The following is a 23,311-nucleotide window of genomic DNA, read 5'->3' as shown; positions in this document are numbered from 1 at the left end:
CTGATGTGGAAGGAGCTGCAGGGTGACAATTTGCAGAACTGTCTGTTTCCCTTCCAGAACTCCCCTATCTGACTGCAACTGAGTGCAAACAAAGAGCAAAACCTCAAAGCCTGGTTTTGTGTCTGCCTGTGTGAAATAGTATGAGATGAGGAGTAGAGGAGAGGAGGGTATGGCACTGATTTATCTGAAAGAAAATTCTGTGTGTGCCATTTTCTTCTTTTCCTAGAAGAGAGGCCACCCTTCTGCTTCAGGCCCGTGTGAACATTCTTGCTGCCAGGTAGGCACCCACGAGGCACAGCAGGGGACTATCTTGTGGGAATCTGGATGTGAGCTCCAGTCCTAGATGTCTTTGTTCTCCATACAATGCCATCAATGCTTTGTGCAGTGCCAGATTGACCTGCTCCCTTTTGGGCTGCTGCATAGCTGTTGTTTTGTGACTGGGTTTTTTCTTTTTTCCTTTTATTTTCTTGCATTCTGAAGAACCCCCCCCAACATCCTTTCATGACTCATGAAGAAGGAGAGAGAAGCGACTCTGTAGTTTCTCTCCACACACTCTTGATTTGCCATTCAGCAGTCAGGAAGGGATTTCCAGTCTTCAGTTACTTTAGGTCACGTAGGATGAGAAGAGCCGCCGGGATGGCACTCCTGGGTTCAGGAGTTCAGGAGATGCATCCATACCGTGGAGGTATGTATTATCCTGGTGTCACAGCCTAATTAAGCATATGCTGTTTTCCCCAGTATTATAGGGACTTCTTTAAAATAAATAGCAAATAAACTAAGTAGTATTTCTAAGCCTGCTTGTTCCCCTGCCTGGAATTCAGTGGCTGAATTCCTGTGCGCAGAGAGAGCCAGAGCAGGTTGCCTCTTTGTGGCAGCATAGCCTTAAGTATAGACACTTAGAAGGTACAAGGGAGAAACTGCAGGAATCTGAAACATTGTCTCTATTTTTAAATGGACCATTGCCTTATTCTTGCCAGACTGGTTGGTTTTTGGGAATGTCTGTTTTTCGCAGCTAATGCACACAGCTCCAAGTAAGAAAACAGGCAGGTAAAAAATGAGTAATTTTTTTTTCCCTTGCATGTCACAAGAAAGGAGCTGTGAGAGAAAAAAAGTGACCATAGCTTCCAGACAATTAGAATGAAACTAGTTAGAATTCTGCACCTCAAGCTGTTTGTAGGGGGAGAACTGCATTCCTGTGTGGTTTAACTTGCCAACTCACTTGTAGAATCAATTATAAAATGCAAATATTTATGAATCACTGTATATGTTGTAATCTTATTTTCCAAACAAACACTGCTTTGTACTGAGGCTCTTAAATGTTGTGACTCAAGAGATTTCCTATCGTTTATCCCATTTCAAGTAATAAATTGCAGGGAATAAGTGCTTCTGTTCTGATAGGAGGGCCATGTAGTGACTATTGGAAAGCTGTCCCCATTCAACAAGTTTTTTAAAAATCACATTAGAGTGATGATAGTACTTTGTTGTTGTTGTTACTTAGTCACGTGTCATAACTAAGTAGATGGCAATATTCACATTGAATTTGGCTTGTGAGCCTTGGATTGTACATGCTGGTCTGCTTTGAAAGGCAGGAGCCTTCCTACAGGTCGCTGCTTGTGCTGCTTTTCCCCTGCAGCTGAGTGTGGATGGTAAGAAGGGAGAGAAGCAAGGCAGTTTGATGAGAGAACTCAGGACAGAAACAACTGAAAAGGTACGGAGGATGGGAAGGTGATGGAGGGGATAATGGAGGTTTAGTTGTCCATGGTGAGCGCCCAGCACATGGACATGACCTGCTAGGAAATGCTATGCATCTCAGCTGTTTTCAGGAGTGGATGAATGTGTCACCAGGAGCAATGTGAGGTGTACAGGGAAGATCCCCTCCTGATCTGCAGGCATGATACAGGAGCTGGTTTTCCCCCAAGTCCTTCTATCCAGTGAATCCTTGTCTGGGAAATTGCTGGTGCCCTGTGCATTGCCACACAGATCCTTGGGCTGTGCCAGTGCCTGGTTAGTTACACACAGCAATGGAGTAGCTACAGAGGAGGGGCTGGGAGAGCTCACTGCATGTTACCCTGGAGATGGTGACTAGGATCTGTGTTTCCAGCCAAAGGCCATCTAGGTTATTCTGAGCAGAGGAGAGTCTTCATTCTTGGTTGCATTGGAAAACCTTATAAAGAAAATCAGCTGGACCAATTTTGAGAGCAAGCACCTTGCGATCTGCTCTGTTGGGAACTGACAGGAAATAAAGCTGCTGCCATAAAGTTATGTGATTGATATCACTTTGCAAGATGGATTCTGGTATCTTACCTTGATTATATTTCTCCCTAAAAGAGAAAATAGTGAGCTTTTTTTTAAAAAGGGCAGCCTGGCTGCAGGAAGCAGCTCTGTTTCTGCAGCATCTGGTAACGTGGCTTTATACAAATACCACTGGCTTGTGTGAAGCCCAGGTATTTCAGGAGCTGCGTTAGTTACTAAGATTAAGACCAGGCCTGATAGACAATGTCTATCAAGCTACAGCACAATAATAAGGGAGAGCAAATCAAACCGTATGGAATAAGTGGATTCTTTCATTGTGGAAAATATGTTACACATTAATCATCAACTTCTGTTTGCTGGATAGACATAAACATGACAGGGATGGTTATTTCCTTCCAAATTATGTGATTTTATAAAGATAATTCACCCCTGTGCAGAAAGCCACTGAAGTAGGTGCTGGCCTCTTGTACAGGGCACTCACAGTACGCAGCTCTGAACTGAAGACTATTTTGCACTTATTAATTTGTCTGGATTTATAATTAAGTTCATCACATGGAGTTTGAATAAATCACGGTGTAAAGGTATTATTAGAACGCAGTTATATAATATGCATGTGCCTCCAATATTAATCTGCTACATATGTCTGTATATTAGGTCTACAGCTGCATGACACAGTGTGTTTATTAAGACCTAGCGTTTGTATATTCTGGTAATGGCAGATCTTTCCTCAACTGCTTGCAAGCCTGGGGGTATGCAACATCCATTTGTCACTGTACTCTGATGAAATACTGATAAAAATGAAAATGCTGCTAAGAAATGTGGACCTGCAGTAATGTGAGAAGCTACAATTTCAGGGGCTTGTATGCTTCTGTATCACATAAACTGTCTTATTCCTTTGCTTATTTTCCAAAAGCTCCTCTGTAAAATAGCAAAGAACATGTTGTCTCAGTTTACACAGTAAAGTAGAGATAACACAAAAAGCAAAACTGCTAAATATTCTGTATTGAAGAGAGAAGAAAATAATCTGAAAAAAAATGTGGATAATTTGTCTGCTCTGATTGTGCCCTGTTCTGTGTAACATTCTTAACAAATGCTGTTTACTTAATTATAAAATGATAGGAATGAAAGAGAGGGAAGTCTGGTGATGTCTTTGGCATGATAGCTGTAGACATCTTAGACTGCAGTTCTGAAAGTAATCACTTTTCATACAGATGGAGCACTTGGAGAGGGAGTAATAGAGAGATAAAACTTCTACTTACTTCAGAAGCCCAGTGAACCCCGTGGTGCTGGCTGGGTAGAGGATAGCTGAGCAATTATTGTTTAAATCAGTACACAAATCATGTGTGACTAAAAGTCTCCTGTCACATTCTGCCTGCTGTTGCAGAATGCTCTGCACATCTGCATGCATGGCGCTTCATGGGTCATCGACCCTGACAGTGCTGCGTGCCCTCATCTCGCGCTGGTGCCCATCACTCGGCAGCGCTGCACCTCACGTTGGATAGCACTCTGTCTGGAGGAGCTGTGGCAGACTGTCTGGCTTTCTGGGCTGGTTCTGGTGCTCTCATATATTTCCCCACGCAGTCAGACTGCTTAAGGAATAAATAAAAGTTTGAATTACAAAACCCAGCCGTTATCAGTAAAGATGACAAGGGGCAATAAATTGTTGAAAGTTAGAGAAGTCAGAGCCTTTCAAGCCTTTCCTTTTGTCCTCCTGCTTTTTGTTTATTCATTCTTCTGGGGAAAACAACAGATAAAAATCGATTTGACAAAGGAATATTTTTACTGAGTGATTGGGAAGTAGACTACAAAGATATTATTTAAATAAACATATTTCTAACAGTTTAGCATTTGGAAAAAGACTAAACACGTTAAAGCTACCACTGTTTTGAGCAGACTTGTAATGAAGCAGTGAACAGAAGAAAGCTACCATCCTTCCCACATTGCTACAGTCAGTGTATTTCCTGTAACGTAGAAAAGTCAACAGGCAGAAGTTTGGTTATGAATTACTAGAGGGGATAATCCACATGCAGAATGGTACTAGTATGAACTTCCTGAAACATGATGGTATTTCTGCTCACTGAGGATCTCAAGTATTGTCAGATATTGTACTTCCCCTTTCCTTTTCACAGATCCAATGACTTCACAGGTCAGGCTACAAAGACAGACTCAAAAATAGTCAGTTATGTAATACTGAAAATAGAACAATCACAGTGACCTAGTCCAAAATCTTACCAGTCATGTGGTATCTTCTTTTCCCCTCTCGTAAGCCAAACTACTGAATGATGAGAGCTGAGTTTGTGCTTCATCATTTTCTCTCACAGGAGCAGGGAAGCACAATGCGTTTTATTTTATGTTATTAGCCGGGCTATCGCTGGGCTGCTTTGTGATTGCAGGTCTTTTCCTCTTGCTTCATCATTTTCTGTCATAATGGAAAAAGCACAGTGGTGATGAAGGAAGCAACCAGCCATCAGGATGGGATGTAAAGGCAGTAAATTACTGCTGGGCAAGAGGATCTGTAAAGATCTCTTGCTCCCCCTTTGCAGATATCTCTATTATCCTGCCTCCTTGGAGGTGATATGAGAAGGGAGTAAAATTTTAAATAGAACTGTTGGCTCTTTCAGCACATCACTGCACATGTATGCAAGTGTTCAAATAATTCTATCTTCATGTCAATACTCAGAGCCATATGTAACCCTTTTCTTGCAAGCTTTAATGTACCTGTTCAGGAGTTGGCTGAGCCTGCTGCAAGGGATGAAGATCTCCAGGAGCTGCTGTGGTGCTCCATGTGGCAAAGGGATGGCATGAAGTAGGTTGAGTTTGAAACTGCATCTTCCTTGTAAAAAATTCTAGAAAGTCTTTAAAACAGTGACTTAATAATGAATAAAATGGGCAGATTCATGTGCTTTGTATGAATGAGATGTGAGTACATTACGTAGCCTGAAACAGAAGCTGGTAAATTCCTCCTATCGATATTTAGTTTTCATTACTCCACAGTTTGCAGTATTTTCTAATGACTACTGGGTTTATATTCTCCATCCAGAATCAGAAGAGCAAAAATAGAGATTGTCCCAACCTTCATAAGGCTGTTGATTTATGAAAACTGCCTTAGAATTGCTTAAGTTCAGCATTTAAGCAAGTGCTTTAGTCTTGTCCATAATTATTTTCCTAAAGAAAGATGCTTTACCGGAACTGTCAAAGGTAGTGAAGAACCAACTGTGCTGTGACTTGTTCTTCATTTTTTTATTTTTTTTTTTTAATTTAATTTAAAATGCTTTGTGGCTAAAACTTTTCTAGGTTTTTGTGGTTAAAACAACAAACAGGTATCTTTTAATTGATTATTCTAATTATTTTGTAATTAATGGATTAGGCTGCCTGAGTATATCATTGCTATAAAAGCTATTTTTTGACACAACCTTTTAGAAGGGGAATAATAAACTCCAAATACTGTGTTATTTTTACAGAGCTGGACACGGTGAACTGAGGTGGGAGAGAAATCCTAACTAGTAACAGAGAAATACAAAAATTCTGGTCCAAAGGAGCATGACCTTAAAAAACAATATTTCCTAACAGAGTTCATAAGACAATTGGTTCTGAATTGATGAAGGGTAAAATTGAGCCTTCATACTTATTTTTCTTGGGAATAACTGTCACATTAGCTGTGAACTAAAAAGAAGCATTACTAACAACATAGTTTTGTAAAACTCCTCAATGTTTGCATAAGGGTATGATTATATTGCATGTATCTGGATGCATAGACCTGTAGCACTGTCAGTAAGAGGTGACATACTGTTGCTTTTTGGCAGCTCTTGAGACAAAATGCAGGATGGAAAAGCATATAAAGAGGAAAGGCTCAGTGTAGACCTCAGTGACATGCTATTGACTGAAGGCAAGAGAATGGGAGGTCAATCCCTCTGACAGGAATTCAAGAAAATAATACTCAAGGCCAATCCACAAAGTAGTATTCTTGTGCAGCTGTAATGTAACAATTAAAAGATAAGCTGTTTGAAGATTGAGCAGCTAAGAAAAATCAAATTGAGAAAGAAAGAAATGGTCCAGAACAGCAAAACACGATGAGCCATGATACAAAAGTGTTCATTGTTTCTTTGTCATCTTGAAAATGCCAATTCTGAAACATGAGCAAGTTTTAAATGAACACCAAGAGCAAGAACTGCCAATCTAAAAACATATTATTAGAACTTTTTGCCGGCAGCACAAAATACAGCATTGTGTAAGCTTTTAAAGAAAATAGCACTGCACTGGATCATAAGCTAAACTAATATTGTACTGTATCCTCTTGTGCTAACCTCTTTTGTGCTTGACTTTTGGAACTCTTACAAGTAGCTTCCGAACTTAAGATTCTGTACTCTGAAAAGCTGAAATGACCATCCCATACAAACAAAATAGGTTTAATTAGTCCCACATTTTTCTATTAATAACCTAAAGAATTCCAGAAGAAAATTTCATTATTATATTCTTGCCTCTCTGTTCTCAGCAGAATTGTTTTGCAAAGAACTGTTTGTTGTAGTCAACCCCCAGCCTAATTTCTGTGTGTATGGATGGGGATGGGCAGCCTTTAGATAGGTTTTTGATTTTTTGAGTTTATACCTTATTCCTGCACTGGCTAGAACACCTTCTGGGAGAATTTATGGATTGTATCTTAAACCAATCCATAAAGCGCTTAGCTCTGCATATCCTAATTGTCATTAACATCTGAGCAATGATAATGTCCTGAAATGATGTACTGCGTTGACTTATTATCATTCCATGCTATTTTATACAGTGATCAGCCCCTAAAATTGCATTTATTTGTTTGTTTATTTAATGGATGATGCAAAATCTACTAGTCATCCATTAGTAACTATTCCATAACTATTCTATGACTTGGAGGAGGGATATTCTCTACTCTCATCACTGCTGGCACAACCTTCTTGTGACGTGCTTTTAAGAAGAAGTGCCAAAATCGGAGTCTTGATTCTGTAGACACCACTTCTGTCACTTTTGTGCTTTGCTTACTGTCATTCATGAGCTCTTTTACGCTATCTGTTAAAGTCTTCATAGGTGTGGTTACAGCTTGCAGGATTTTGATGCTTAGACTCTCTCTATTTTTCTTTATTTATGCTAAGAAGCATTCCTAGATTAAAAAGAGAGAAGAGAGGCTTGGTCAGCGACAAGCAGGGGAAACAGGAAGTGTAACAGTCTTGTAACAGTAAAGCCTTTCTTGCTTCCAGGTGGAAGTCCTTTTCCTAATGCAATCATTGAGCACTGTGGTGCTCCTTGAGTGGGGCAGGTGCATGTTCCTGCTGTGCTCCAGGGCCGTTGCCAGGTGTGGGCTATGATGGCTGGTGCTGACACTGAGCTCTGCTCTGCTCATCTCCCTGCTGTGCTGCTCTCTGGTTTCTCTGCTCAGTGGGGTGGTATGGAAGCATCTGGGAGCTGAATGCGTGCAATGCCTCCTTTGGGGATGGGAGTCTATGTCTGTGAGTACAACACTTTTGATGAAGCAAACTGAATTCATACTGATGCACCTCTCCTTATTGTACTAAATGTTGTGTTATAGGCGGGGCTCGCAATTGTAAGGGCCTTAGAAAAGGCAAACAGCCGCAGGAGATTAACAGAGATACAAAATATCCATACAGGTGTAAATCTAGTTTTTGTGTCTGGCATTACCAGGTATTGTAACATCTGAGAGCTAATATTTTTGTGTAGCTAGCCCGTAGAAATATGTGTCACCATAAGCCATTCAGATTCATTTGGAAAAACAAACAAACAAAAAACACCCTTTTCTGTTAAAATCGTTCTTTAAAGTACAAGTTTAAGAATTATGTGTAGCCTGGAGCCAGTCTCGCTCCTTGATCAGGCTCAGAGAAAGCTGGCTGGGGCAGTGAGCTTGGCACAGAAATGGAAAATGATGTTGCGAGTGTTTGGAGTGCCTGCTTCCAGCAGAAAGAGAACATAATTCTGACAGCATAAGGTTTTGCTACCTCCATAAATGCTCATGCTTATTCTGAGGGTGAGAATTGAGAAAGGAGGTGGCATCCTTCCCCCCCACCCCTGCACAAAGGGTGAGGAGGCTGTTTGAAGAAGCAGAGGCTTTAGGTGTGACAGTACAGTCTGTTATGCTAGGAATACTGAGGACTGATTCGATGAAAGTTAATTCTTTTTCTCAAAGCCTGAAGGTTGTATACAAGGGCACCGGAATATATTGAATGGCTTGGATGGATGCAGGGTTTAAGGAGTTTGAGGTGCTTTGTGACACATGTCATTTCTGGAAAAATGAGCCATCCAGAGAAACAGTTTGTCTGCCCTGATGTGCCAAGGAACTTTATGTATTGGCAACAGTGATGGAGTGAGAGTGCAGCAAAAGCTAAACATTGCAAAAGACTAGAATTTTCATGAGAGACATAAGCAAAAGACAGTCAACACTTTCAACAGAAATACATACAACAGGAAGTGGTAATTTAGGGTTCCTAAGAGGCTGGAGAGGGTATAGTAACACAGGCATACCTAAGCCAAATTGAGAATGGTTAGTATCCATTCAATTACTTAAGAGGCCAAAAGGAACCTAGAGAAGCTGCTGCTTATGTGCTTTCTTTTTCCAGCCAGTGTTTTGAATTCAAAAGCTTCTTTGATTGTAAGGGTGGCATCTTCAAAAGTCCTTAGGAACTGTGTAACTTTGTTCCTATTGCAATTAATCATTAACTTCAATTTGATTTCTAGTTGACTTTTATTGAGAATCCTACCCTATTTACATTTGAGGGAGTAGAGGTGGGAAAAAATAAAGACCAAAAGAAATATTGCATACAGTAACACTGGATGAATTGATGCGTGATGAGCGGTGTATTTGTTGAAAAAATATGGGAGTCAGAGGGACAGTGCAATCCTGTGTGGTGTTAATGTGTGAGCCACTTGCTGGGTATCAGCTTTCTTGTCTGTAGAATTTTTTTAGGCAGCCAGCCTGGGCAGCTCAGGCTGGAGGCACTGCACAGTTCAGCAGGAGAACATTGACACTACACACAGCTTCTGATCTCCCAGAAACCTGCCATCGCAGATTGTGAGGAGGGGTCTTCTGTACGCATCTCAACTTGCCTCCCAGATTCACAAATATTTAACAGGAATGGTTTTCAAAAACAGAGGTTTTTATTATAATCAGTGTATCATTGTTCTCTAGAAAAATTTGAATTTCAGGTTTATCCTTCAGACAGGGTCTTTCAAAACCAAACCTTTTAGTTCCATTATCTGGGAACCATTTCCACCTGATGGAGACTTGGTTTGCCTCCCCTTTATAGCTAAAATCTCTCCCATCTTCTCAGCACTTTAATCATTTAAGGCTGCAGTGAATTTTTCTAGCCTCACATTGTGTGTATCTGAGGAAAGGATGAGCTGTCTTCTGTGGAAACTGCTCTTTTTGGGGATTGCTGCTGATGCTTGCATGTGGTATCTGAAGAGGTGAGGGGTTCTTGTGAGGGTGGTAGATCCATTCCTTGAGTGATGGGCAAAGCACGTCATCTGGGAGAGCAGAATTTTTTCTCAAATAATGGATTCCTATAGAAGTTGACAAGGTGAGAGCTGAAGTCAGAGCACCTGCAGGCTCTTCACTAAGTGCGGGATGCAGGATGGAGATGATAGAAAGGAATCTGATTTTTGCAATTGCTTTTTTGCTTATTATTTTTTTCTTCACTGAAGCAAAGAGAACACAGGAAACAAATACTGCAGGGGTTAAAGTAAAGCATAAGAAAAGTATAAATGGAAAAATCCAAACTTCTAGCATCTGAGAAGCTTCAAGTTATGACTATCTTTCAGCACAGTTTCGTAGACCATTTCTTAGCAATGAGTCATTGTAAGTTATCCAGTCTCTTCATTTCCACGTGGGCTGTCTGAATACAGCAGTTAAGATCATTGTTTTTGATGCTTTTAGTTGGGCTCCCTTCCTTTGTGACTCTGATTCTGTAGGATTTTGCAACTGACTTAAACAATAGGAAATTTGATCTCTGAATTGTTCCCTGTTGAGCAAAGGATTCTATCTTTGAATCTCGCTTCAACATACAACTGATTAAAAGAAAAAAAAAAAAGGATGCTAGTGTCTCTCCTGCTATGATGCATTTGAAGTAGAATCGGACACCACAAAAGGGTGTTTATGTCCCCTTCTGTAATCATACTTCAGGGCTGGAAGGATGTATGAAATCTGGGCCACAACAGATGACCACAGGTATTAGAGGTTAAATCTCTAAATGTTTATTACCCATTCCCTACTATGCTATAAAAAATTTACCTCCACTCAGGAAACAAAATGCACACAGAGTTGGAATTTGAAAATTGATATTCTCAAAGTTTGTGTTTTTGGTGTTTTTTTTCTTAATACAGGAGTCAATATCCCTTTTATTAAATACGAACAGTGGCTATGGGTTTTTTTTGTTTTTTGTTTTTTTAAGAACAACACATTACTTTTCTGAATATAGAGGTAATCAAAATTCAGTCAAGTGGGATGACTCTGTGAGTTCTGACATCAAAGGGCAATACATTTGATTGATATCAGTCAGATGGCAATATTGTTTGAAGAAATGTAGTCAGAAGACTGGCAATTTAAAGGCTGTAAAAAGTTACTGGAGATGCGAGTGCAGTGTTCCATACTGATTTCCCATGTACGAGACGGTGTATTAGAGAATTGGCAGTAACATGGCAATCTTGTCTCTCAGACACACACATCGTCTGAAAGGACAGAGGAAGAAAATCAAGCTCCTACTTTTCAGACAAGATAGTAAGTGGGGCATTAAAGATACACTAGTAAATATTTCTTTCATTGTGTTTCTTGCAGAGTGAGACTAGAGTTTATATTTTGCTTGAAATATATAGAGCACATAGTATTACTGAACATTAATAAGCAACAAACAACTTTTTCTTCTTTGTCATACGTTTATTTGTAGAACTGTATTGATTCCACTGTCTGCATGGAGAGAACAACAACTCTGTTATGTCTTTCTGACAAATATCAAACATTAGCTATATAGATACAGTTGATTTTACTCTATTTCCCTGTCTTGTTTTTTGTCTTTGTTCCTTAACATAAGTAATGCAGAAATGTCCTTTTACTGTAAATGGTTCCTTTGCAGAATATGTCACACAGTCATTACTCCCTGCAGGGTTAAAAACAATGCAAAAAGCTACCTATGGGATTAGAACACTGCCAGCAAAGCCAAGTGAAAAGAAATCATTACAATTACTAGAAAACATTTTCCACTGCTGGTGAAATGTACTGAAATTGCAGCAAAATGATTATAAAAAATAAGTTAGTTGTGCAATAACACATTATAATAAAAACCTGTCTGAACAGATATAGAATATTGCACAAATCTAATGTTGAGGAAACAGTCTATATGGCATCATATAATGGCTATGGATACCATTTGATGTATAGATGTGAAACTGGTTTTAAACACTACTGGTAGTATACCGGTCTGGGAGGCAGATGGAAGGTGGTGTTGAAGAGATTCAAGGCTGTTGTTAGAATAAAGTATCATACCATTGTTACTGGTAGGGAAGTGCCTAGAGGTTCTGGCTTTCAACTTTGACCTCACTATGCCAGGGATTGCTTAAATACAAAGTGAAAGGTGGCCTCATTCAAAATAATAATAATTATATATATACATTTATATATAAATATTATATATATATTTTAAAGATGGATGTAGTTGAGCTAGCAGAGGTTCAGCACAGGCTCAGCATGGGAGGTTTCTTTCTTTTTTCTTTTTGAAGGAAGTAAATCAAAGTGGTTTTAAGGAAAGGTAGCTAGAGATATTTATGGGCTGCTGCCACTTGAGCATGAGCAACAGTTAGAATGAAAGCAGTATATCTTCAGAAATGTAACACGTGGAAGACGGGGAGTCTTAAAAATACCTCAGTTTCATATTTTAACTTACTATTTTTTTAAAAAATCTTTTTTCATGAAAGGTAAGATCAGGCTCGGTGTTAAAAGGATGCTAACTTATGGAACCACTGGGCCAGCTGCAGCAGGTTGCTCTGGACTGTGGCCAGTGGGGTGCTGAATGTCTCTGTGGAAAAATTTGGGAGTTCTCTTCTGATTGCCATGTTCTTCCTTACCAAGGAAGGGAAAGGAGAGGAACATAGTTCAATGGCAAGCTGTAAAACAATCCTGTTTCTTAGTCGCTTTACCCTTTATTGTCTCAATTTCCTTACCTAATACCCACAGAGGGAGGCTGGCATTTTGAACATCAGCATCTGTCTCTATAGCACTTCCACAGGCTTAAAACTGAAATGGTTTGCATTTGGACAGGAGAGGAGAGTGTCTGGGTGCAGAGATGAATAATTTTGACCTGCTATTCATCTCTGTTTTACTCCAAGTACAAAAGGATCAGAATAACTCCCTGTAGCCCCAGGTTCTCAGGCCAGGCGCTTACCCAACCCCAATGGACAATTTAGAGCTTTACGCTCCAAGTACATGTCACTTTGCTTAAAATGCTTATTGCAACAGAGCTGTCAGTAGAACAGAAATAACAGTCTCACAGAATGAAAAACTTCTGAGGCTGTTCAGGGATCATAGACTGTGTTGTTTCTGTTCGAGAAAAGATGATATTTCTTGTAAGCAAGTTGCCATTCGTGGCTCTTGAATATTGAGCTGTGCAAACTTGTGCCCCTCCTGTTATTTTCATAAGTGAATGGAGATGCTAGCTTGGATTTTCAGTTGGGCAAAATGACCAGCATCACTGTGAAAAGAGACTTTGGATGTGAAAATGAGAAATACGTGAAGACTGTAGCACTGTACACCTGACTAGTGGTCTGTCTTTCCAACTAAGCACTAGTAAGCTTGTTAACCCAGAGTTTTTGTTGTCTCTGTCTCTTTCTTTTCTTTGATTTGAGGAAAAAAAGAGTTTGGAAACTCATTTGGATATCTCAACACAGTTTTGTTGCCAACAAGCTGGGGGATGTAGGCTGACATGCATCCTGTTTCTAATAGCACACACACTGTTTCTTTATTTAGAGCCTCTTTACCAGTATCAATTAAACCCCAGTTAAATCTGACACATCTTAACCTTGCATTGGATCCAATTCATTGCTACAGCAGAACCCATATGGCACTGAGACAGTTGCAGGCATCAATTCATTGCTTATGTAGAGTTACTGGCTAAGTGCCAAGCAGTAATCACTGCTTTTTGTTAATAGACATGTTTGCTTTTGCAGTCTTTTCTATACACAGTGCTCTAGATTAATTAGAACAAAATCTGTCATCCATCTAAGAAACAACCAGAACTCCTGCTTTTTTTCCTTCCCCCTTCCCCCTCCAGATTTAAAGATAAATGAGTACTAACATCAAAGGTGGGGGAAGAATTAATTTACTTATTCTAGAGTAACCCATTTTGTGTACTAAACACAGATGTATTAGTTATTTTACTTAAAGAAAAAAAAAGAAAAAAAAAAGAGGGAGAAAATTAGTGGTAATGTAAAACAAACACACAACTTGAGGCAGTAATTGCAGCAAGACTAATAGTGATTTTCAAGCTGACATTTTAGTAAATGCAAGACAACTACTGTTAAAGAAGTCATAATTATGCGTGTTTTTCTGCAATTAAATGACATTCTTTTTTTTTTTTTTCTTAAAGAGACGTTCAAATGATGGAAGAAGTGCATGTGTAGGTGGACTTATAGAACTATGTAAATATCTCTGAGATTTGGGATATTGAGGACTCCTTTTACTGGTCCCTGCTTACAGCTTGACACAACATCAGCTCTAGTAGGCAGGTAAGAAAAATAATAATATGTTTTTTCTTGCATTAGTGGCATTTTAGAGAAATTTTAACTTGTGATTACATTGTTTATCTTCTCATCTCCACCTTGATGCTTGAATAATCAATACAGTTAAGGGAACTCGTGGCTATGGAAGTTTTCTGGTTAGATCATTAGCATTTTAGGGTCACATGTCACATTACATTATATCCAGATCTGTTGTTACGATGCATACATACTTAGTAATGCATACACACCTAGAATGCACTCAAGAATATTGCTCAGCAGTGAAATAGTGGAAGAGTTTTAAGCTGCTGCATTACATGTTAGCTGCACCATAAGCTTTTTCTCTAGAGGTTTTTACCCTGGTGTCAACCTCCATCAAAATAATATAACAGACCATTCTGTGCATGATATTTAATCAATTGTGTACATTTAAATCATAGAATCACAAGGTTGGAAAGGACCTACAAGGTCACCTGGTCCAAATGTCCTCCCATTACCATTACTACCCAAATGTATTAAAAAAGACATCTTTGTGGCATTCTCCTCAGGTTAACTATTTTTGCTTGCATATGCTTATAGAAAACAATTTTGTTAACCCGATTTAGAAGTAAAGCTTTCTGGTTCTTGGTTCTTCCACTCACAGATTTGTCACGTAGGTCTGGATTAGAAATCCACTGGGTCTTTCCTTTAGATTCATTAGTGTTTGGATGACAACTACTGTCCTGATAATCAGTATTGCTTCTGAAAAGACCTCAGACTACTGCCAATCACATTACTGCTTGTTTGACTAATACTTGTCAACATGTTGCAATGACCCAGTGCTAGAAGGAAGACGTTCACAATTCAAGGATTCAAGTCTTCATTCGAAGTAGCCATGGTATTTGTGAGCTATGAACTCTTTGTTTACTTGTACTGTACACGTTATCAGGGGGATCCTGTTGTCGCCCTTACCTCTTATTCAGTGTTCATGATTTATATTCTGTACATACAAAGTGTCTGTGTGTATATACATATGAGGGCTGCTGTGAAAGTAATGCCTCCTATTTTATGATGTTGGCCAATGATGTCAGAGGCAGACGTTGATGTTATGGCAGTAGAGGCTGAACCTTCCCGTTTTATTGCCGTGTGACAGATGGCAGCAGAGGGGCAGTCTGACTAAATGGTGTTTGACACAGAAGTGTATATGAAGCAAAGGTGTGTACCTGAATTCCTCCACGTGGAAAAAAATGGCACCCACTGATGTTCATCACCACTTGCTGAATGATTTTGGAAACCAATCAGTGGATGTGAACACAGTGAGGCTGTGGATGGTGCATTTTAATGGTGGTTACAGTGGCAGTGGGTCATGTCCACTGGTGCAGATTTTTATGAGTGCTTCACGCAGGCTCTTGTTCATTACTGAAGAAAATGCTCAACTAATGGTGGTGGCTATGTTGAGAAATAGTGTTTTGTATCTGAGAATTTGCTTTATCTAATGGTTTTATTGTGGTCTTTGTATCTGTTGTAGTTTCCATGGAAATAAGTAGGGGGCGTTATTTTCAGATATATATTTTATATATGTTTATGCACACAACTGTCCATTTCCTCTTTGGGTGAAAGAACAGTAAAAAATACCTACAATTTCCTACATTTTCTGGAAGTTATAATCTCTCTCAAAACTTTTTCCTAATGTTGAGCTAATGTTTTAGTATTCCAGTGCTGTTGGTCCATTGTTCGGAAGTACAGCTTTATCAGCAGAATGTGTGGCAGATGGTTTACATTTGCATTAGCCTTCTGGAAAAGGAATCAGCTCCCACCAACATAAGCTTCAGCTTTTCTTTTCAAAATTTACAACAAATTCGTCAGAATGGCATTTTTAGAGGAAAAAAGACAACAATACTACTATCTTTGTATTCAGTTTTTGAAGAGGAAAAATGAGTCCTGTTCTAATGCCCTCATCTGCGCATATATCTTCTATCCCCTCCCCCAGTGTTTGTTAAAATGATTTAAGTATTTCATTATGCAAAATGACTTTTATAAAAAGACCTTCCTTTTTGCCCCACAGTCATTCTTAATTTCGTTTGTCACTTGTTATAGACTGGAGTTATGTGAAGATAGGATATATTATTTGTTCTAGTCTGTATTGGATAATTTATTACATTAAGAAACCAATAATTTTCAAATATAATCAGATTTAAGTTTTTAATAAGATTCATCCTCCCATTCACACTTGCTTAATTTAAGGATATTAAATCTGCTCAGGAATGAGCTGCCTCTCAAAGCCTCGTGTGCCTATTAAAGGATTTTATTCCTGATGTGTTAATAGGATTTAATTATATTAGCCCTACAGTCCGGAGACACACCGCAATTGTTAAACTTGATGAACCAGACAAACACATGCTAAAAGAGCTATGGCCAGCATCTTAAAAACAAACAAACAAACAGCAACTACAACAAAATCCAAGATGTTAATATTTAATGACTCTGTTATGTCACTATGTACAAGTGTCATGCTAAAATATTAAATCTTGAATGCTTAACAGTGAAAATGCTTTTTCCCCCTCAAAAATACAAAGCTGATGCAAATACTAACAAGGCTTTTTAAAATCACGCTTTAACTTTGTTTCTGGTTTCTGACTCTCAGAGATTAATTTATCTAAAGTGATGGTTTTTTGTTTTTTTTTTTTTTTCTCTTACGGCATCTTGTTGCACACAGATAAAACTGCAGCAGGCCTATCTGAAAGTCTGGTGTATTAAGAACTGTCTTGATTTCTTTGTTTCCTGCTGTTAATGAGGTTAATGAAGTAGTGGCAGAAAGAGCAAACAACGGCCTGGGATGTTTTACAGAGACAGTAAAAGGGAGAAGGGTAAGAAAAGAGAGGTGCAAACTCCTGTAGCCTGTTAATCTTGCCAAGTTCTCTCTCAGCAGCACTGGCACTGATCAGAAGTGCTGGCTCTTGTCAAGCTCACACAAATGCTAAATGCACAGAAGTCAGCATTTCTGATGGCTGCAGACAACTCCAGGATGGGGGAAATGACAGGATTTGCATAGAATCACAGAGAAGAAGAAAAAATTAGCAATATGCCATTCGGTTGGACATTTTGCTTCCAAAATTAGATTGACGCATATTATGGCACATTTCCACCACTAATCTCAGACATTCAGCATATATTTCAAGAAGATTTAGGCCCAGAGTTTTTCTCTCACTTTGCAGAGCTAGACTTTAGGCCTCTCAAAACACAATGTAGGCTGCATTTATTTGGAGAAGCTAAACATATAAAGTAGGCTTTCATTTAAAAAAACACTAACTTTCTGGCACTTTTCCTTGCTATGATAGCCTCAGAAATGTAAACTGCTATAAACTATTTTTTGGGTTAGAAGGCAAGTAGAAATGGTGTTTTGCCCTGCCCAGCAAGAGCTTGGTGATGGTGCCTCTGCCTGGGCTGTGACCCACAGAGAGGGGCTGAGCATACCCCAAGGGGCCTGACCTGAGGTCCTGTGGCCAGCAGCACAGGTCATCTGAATAAAAGTCTTCTCTAATTACCCAGGGTGGGTTCTAGCTTACATGTGACTTTGCAATGACATTCCTAATTTACGCAAGTTATGTAGAGCTTTATAAGACAATACCGTGACTTTTGTGTTCATGGTTTGATAAACTCCTGAAAAAATTACTCATTCAGGTTTGCTATCTTCTGTTTGAACAGTGTTATTGATCGCCTTGTATTGACTGCATGGGCGTATATAAAAAGCTGTGCATATTTATTGAAGAAAGGCTAGACTACTCAAAGATGAGTGGCTGTAAACATGTAACTTGTCACCATTTATACACACATTTACTTTTTCTTTGCCTGCAGTGCTGTGTGAGGTCTTTCCTAATTTAACTTGGGATTTATAGCTCTGTATTGCTTTTTTTTCCAGTTAGGTGCCCATATTTCTTTTCACACAAACCTCCTAGGCATTTAGAGGGGCATTAGATGCCTTGTGTTGCCACCAGACCCAGAAACTGAAATGCTAGCTGCCAGCGGGGATTAACTGAGTGTGCTCTTTTTCTGTATCAGATAACAGGAGCAGGAGAACAGCCTGTCTGCCAGACCTTGGGAGGTAATCACGCAGCTCTGCCTTCACAAGGCTCCCTTGGTTTTGTCACTCTGTTTATAAATTATGGCTGGGTACAAAATAGGAATTGTGTCTCTGGGAAAAATACTGAGATTTTGAAATTAGCTCTTGTCCTTTCCCAAAGGTCTCAAGCCTTTCTACTTGAAGCAGAAGGAATAGTCACCCAGCAAAGCTCAGTCTCCCCAGGCTGAGTCTCATCAGAGTCACCAAGGCCACTTCTTATGGAGTCAAAGTGTGAGAGAGATGCTCGTGTGGAAGAAGGGTCTGAAACTAAAGCTGGAGGCTATGGCCAATGCTAAGGAAAAAAGTAAAAAACTTAGTTGCAAAGAGAAACAGGAAAGGACTGTAGGAGACTGTACCTCACGTAGAGTCTCAACGGTGAGCTGATTTACAGTTTGAAAAATAATAGCAGGGCTAAAAATAATCGATGTTATTGGACAGATACAATGATAGAGATTAGGAAGCATTCTCAACAGAGATGAGGATTAGAATGTTTTACAGGTAGAGATAGATTGCTGTGCATGCTGAAGTATAAAAGTGGGATGGATATCATAGCATGAAGTGCAAGCACCCACAGTTCCTGGTAGGAAAAAGAAAGGAGGATTTGTTCAGGTTCTTTTCTGCTGAGACATTTTAGCCCATGAAAAAAGATGGCTTCATCTTAGAGGGGATAAAGGAAATTTAGAAAAACTTACGAGTAAACCTCTCATTCTTGCAAAATGTAATGTGACTTGGGAAAACCCAGCATACTGATGCTCACTGCTGGTCTTTAATACAGTTCTGAATTTACTCTGTATTTCCTTTTAACATGCACTGATGCTTATTTCTGAATTATCATCAGTGGGGCAGTGGGGAGATATGAATTTGCAATTGTGATGCCGTTATTTTTCTCAATGATCTGTATTACATGTACTTTAACTCTTGTGTTGTACTGGCTTATACTGGCCTTTTTACCTTCTCCTTTGAAGTGCAGACCATCTGGCACACCGGAATGTTTGCCAGGGGTTTTGGCAGAGGCAGGAGCAGCGACCAGCCCCACGTCCACCCGCAGGCACCTGCTCAGGGCTGTATAGCAGTTGCTGTGTCTGCTCTCCCCCCAGGCTGCATTTGTTGCTGGCAAATATTGGTGTCTATAGTGATTGCTCTTGAATTCTCCTCCTTACTTCTATTCTTGCAGTCTTAAATTGGGGCTGAGAAAAAGATCACGTTAATAAGAGAAGTATTAATTTTTGTGCGACCAGAATAGTTCAATTCAGTGCTACCAGGCATTGTTTCGTCCTGCTTGTGTGGTTCATGAACTACATGCTAATTTTCTTTATATTTAATTACCTTAGAATGTCTCCTGTGCTTCAGGGTACAAGCCATCTTCTAACTAATTAGGGCTTTCTCTCTGAACCTGCTATTCCCTATAAGCCTATGAAGGTTTCTTGTACTTGCTTTGCAGCCTGTGGCAGCTGGCCTGTCAGCAGTGCAGAGCTTGCTGGACGGTCTGCTTCCCAAACTCCTCTGTTATTAAATCCACAAATTTACACAAAGCAAAGTTAATAATAAGCATAGCTAGTTGAGCTGGCTTGGATCAAATCTTTAGCACACAGTTAGGAAGTGTAGACTGGGTGAGCTATTGTGCTTAAGAGAAAATAGAAATAATTTATCTTAAGTCAATTACCCATTATTTAGTGATAATTGTGCACTGTCAGCTCCTCCCGACTATGCTTTTTGTCAGGTAAGTCTCCTTTGTAGTTATGCAAAAACCCTGTAAGCATCAGAATTTAACTCTCAGCACTGCTTGGTCAGTGATTAAATAAACAAGTTCATGCTGCATGTGAAAAGCACCACAGAAATGCTAAATATTATTATTGATCATGTATATAGCAGTCAATACAAGCATATTGTGTTTTGACTGCAAAAATGATCACCTTAATTATCTAATGATTTTTAGTCTGACTTCTCAACAAAATTAGACATCGTGTGAGGACTCTTTCTGTCCATCTGTGCTCTCTCTGCCCTGTCCCTGACAGTTCTGGACCTCTTGGGCTCAGTCAGTGTCAGTCTGCTTTGGCTGAGGTTGGAGGTTTCAGCATCATCAAGTTCTTGTATGTCTCAGTACGTGTGAGAAGGCAGACCTGTGCTAAATCATAGTGGGTGCCGGAGCTGTGGGCAGGCACTCACTGTGGGAGCAGGTGTGCACAGGAGTGAGATGTCTGTGACTCTCTGTTACTCACTGGACAATTTAGAGGATTTTAGCAAAACCTTCAGTGTTTGTTTTAGAAAGGGATGCTGTGTCCTGCGTTCCCTGTTGAGTATCTGAAATGCTGAGATCATGTGAAAAGCTGAGTCATGGTTGCCGGTAGCACAAAAGCTAGTTTTTTTTCTTTCCTACGTAATTCAGGTTATCTATTTCAATATACAGAAACAACACTGCTAAAATCACTCTTTTAAAAAGAACAGGAGCCCTTTAATGCAACAGAGAGCCTCCAGCTGAAATGACAGACCCCTGTTAGGACAGGCAATGCCAAGCTGCCTCAGACGGCAGCTGTGTTCTACCAGGAACGGCATCTCCAAAGCATTTGTACAGAAATACAACCAACTCATTTTCCAAACTGGGTCATGTCCAAGCATATGAGATTCTTCAAGCATGAAATTCCACTTGACCTTATTAAGGCTTTCTCAGCATCAGATATGTACACTGCAGAGTGGATAATGTTCATAACTCATTTCACATTACCCCTGGGTAGTGCCAGTGGAGAAATCCTGTCTTGTCTAATGCAATCAGAATTGTGAACATGAGGAAATTGAAACATCTGGCCAGGCTTCTCTGCTGTGCCCCAGGAGGTGCAATGTGAGAGGTTCAGGTCAGAAGGTGAGGAGACAAAGGCCTCTCCCCAGGGCCCTGTGTGTGCAGGATGGGGTTTCCAGCAAGGTCACCATCAGTACCAGAGTGTGCTGGCTGGGCAAGCCACCTCGGCTAACTTCATATGCTGCACTAGAGTTCAAAGGGGCAATTGCAGTTCATGTATACTTGTCAGAGTGCTCCTGAGAGCAGGTGATGTGTGCTCACGTAGCCATATTGCTGCAGGTTGGTGGAGCTCTGCACTAGCTGTTGAATATTTGGATCTAATCAGATGGTGTGGGTGTGTGGAGGGGAATAGCTCATGGATTGGGCTGGGCACTGCATATCGAAGCAGGGCCAAGAGGGGCTGTGTAGGGTCACAGCCATGCAGAGCCCTTTATGGCAACAGTTTGTGTGGCCTGGCTGTTCTTGTAGCTTTGTGCATGCATGTGTGGTTGTGTCAACCTCAGAGCAGACAAAAAGGGCGTTACCTTGGGCAGCTGTTTTCCTTCTATGGCAAAACAGCCATGGCCTTGCATCACCTTAACCAAGAGGTAATGGGCTGTGGGCAGAGACCTCCTAGTGCTCATCACCGCTATGGTGCAAAACCAGTGAAATTGGTATTCAAGATCAAGCCTTCTCCCTCCATCTTCAACCTTCTTGACATGGCCAGCATAGCCAGGGCTCAGCTTCACAGCCAGGGGATGAAAGTCCCAGAACTAGGTGGCTAATTTATAATTTCAAAGTTATTGGTTCTCGTACAGGCTAAAGGAAGCCAGCTGCTAAGGAAGCGTAATTAATCTAACCATAATAATCAGTAAGAAAGCACATGCATGTAAGCAAAAGTCAGCAATAGAATCTAGATGCTTTGTTTAGTGTGTCTCATAAAGAAATGAAAGAAAATGCATGTCTTGTTTTCTCCTAGACCTTCTCTGCAGGCTGCATTTAATTCAGAACTAGCCTTCCAGTCAGGACCCTCATATGCATGCAACTTCTGCATCTCCTCTGTGGTCTTGGAATTAGGCTAAATTGCCTCTGCTAAAGATGAAAGTAGCTTAGTGAAATTAGGCTGGTGTAATCCTCGCCTTCCAGCATCCTTCTGGGGCTGGAAAGAAGTTTCTATGAAGGCACATTTAAATCCTTCTAGAAACTATTTTAATTATACTAAAGAATAATGTTTATACTTTTATATAATACCCAAACTCTAAGCTTTGTTTTTGCCAGGTGTTCCCCTGTAGTCTTTGGACTGCTACTACTGATTGTGTTGGTTTTGGTTTTTGTGAGGCTGGATTTCAATACGAGGGTCCCCTGGCCTGTTCCCACTGAAGTATGTGGCAATGAAGCAGTGCTGGCAGTCTCCAAGACACACCATCCATGTTTATCAGAGATGTTTTTTTTCACTGGTGTTTTTGCCTTACTGGACGACAATTCTGCTCATGCTTTTGTGGATTTTGCCCTTTCTGTTTATAAACATTTTCAGCTCATTTGTTTAAAATTGCCATATGCAAAATGCAGGGTATTTTTCTTCCATTGCTTTTATTAGAACACAAGGCATTGCTCTCTGCTCACAAACACTAAAACCTAGAGAAATCTTTTGTTTCCTCCTCCATAATTTGACATTTTTGCTAGATGTTCAGCTGTTATGATAAAAACAGTTTCTTCTGAAACAGATGAGACCTAATGGTGTGCCTTGAAGAGGAAGGGAGAGAGGAGAGGACGTGGTGATATCAGACTTCAGCTTCTAAAATCAATAAAATTTTTATCAGGTGTCTCCTAAGTTGAAGCTCCAGCATGGATTGATGACTGGATATTTCCAGCCTTACATTTTCTAGCTCAGTGACTTTTGGTATAGAAGAGACCAAAAACTTGGTCTCGCGCAAGAATCATGAATGGAGAGAAAGTAGTTTGTAAAACTGCCCCATCTCCAGGTTTCTTGGAATAACGCTTTTACCATTATTGTGCAGCAGAACTGAAAATAGCTTGCCTGGATGCAGTTGCTTAGCTGTATTTCCTTAATTAAGACAGCCCCAATGGTTATTCAGGAAATGCCAGTACACCTGAGCTATGTGTTTGGAAGGTGTTAAAACTAGCTTTCCGGAGAACGCTTTTTCTGTGGAGTGTTTATAACTCACTCTCCAGGTTCACTTCCCAACTGAACGTATTCAATTGTTTCAGTTATCACTGACTGTTCACCATGATGATGGATAACAATGTAAAAACGAGCAGTTATTTAACCATTTAAAAAAACAACAAAACACTCTCAAAACAAGCCTTGAGGAATTGCTCAGTTTGTACAAGCAGGGATAGGACATTGCCAGGCTGTCTAACCAGCTTCCCTCTGTGACAGAAGGGCACAGTGACTGCTCTTGGGGCAGTTAAGGTTATGTGTT

At 40.0% G+C, this 23,311-nt stretch overlaps 1 long non-coding RNA gene across 1 annotated transcript in view; it reads left to right on the top strand.

The window, feature by feature from the left end:
• The window catches only part of LOC116653789 (uncharacterized), a 36,045-nt gene extending 18,665 nt beyond the window's left edge, over nt 1–17,380 (top strand). Inside the window, exon 3 of the long non-coding RNA XR_004308244.2 lies at nt 13,866–17,380. This is a non-coding gene — a long non-coding RNA (uncharacterized LOC116653789). The remainder of the gene's footprint in view (nt 1–13,865) is intronic.
• The last annotated feature ends 5,931 nt before the right edge of the window (nt 17,381–23,311 follow it).

Source organism: Coturnix japonica, chromosome 11 (assembly GCF_054131305.1).
Source record: "Coturnix japonica strain WE chromosome 11, WE-NBRP24, whole genome shotgun sequence".
Taxonomy (NCBI): domain Eukaryota; kingdom Metazoa; phylum Chordata; class Aves; order Galliformes; family Phasianidae; genus Coturnix; species Coturnix japonica.
Note: the sequence above shows the minus strand (reverse complement) of the source record. Positions and strands in the feature narration are given on the sequence as shown.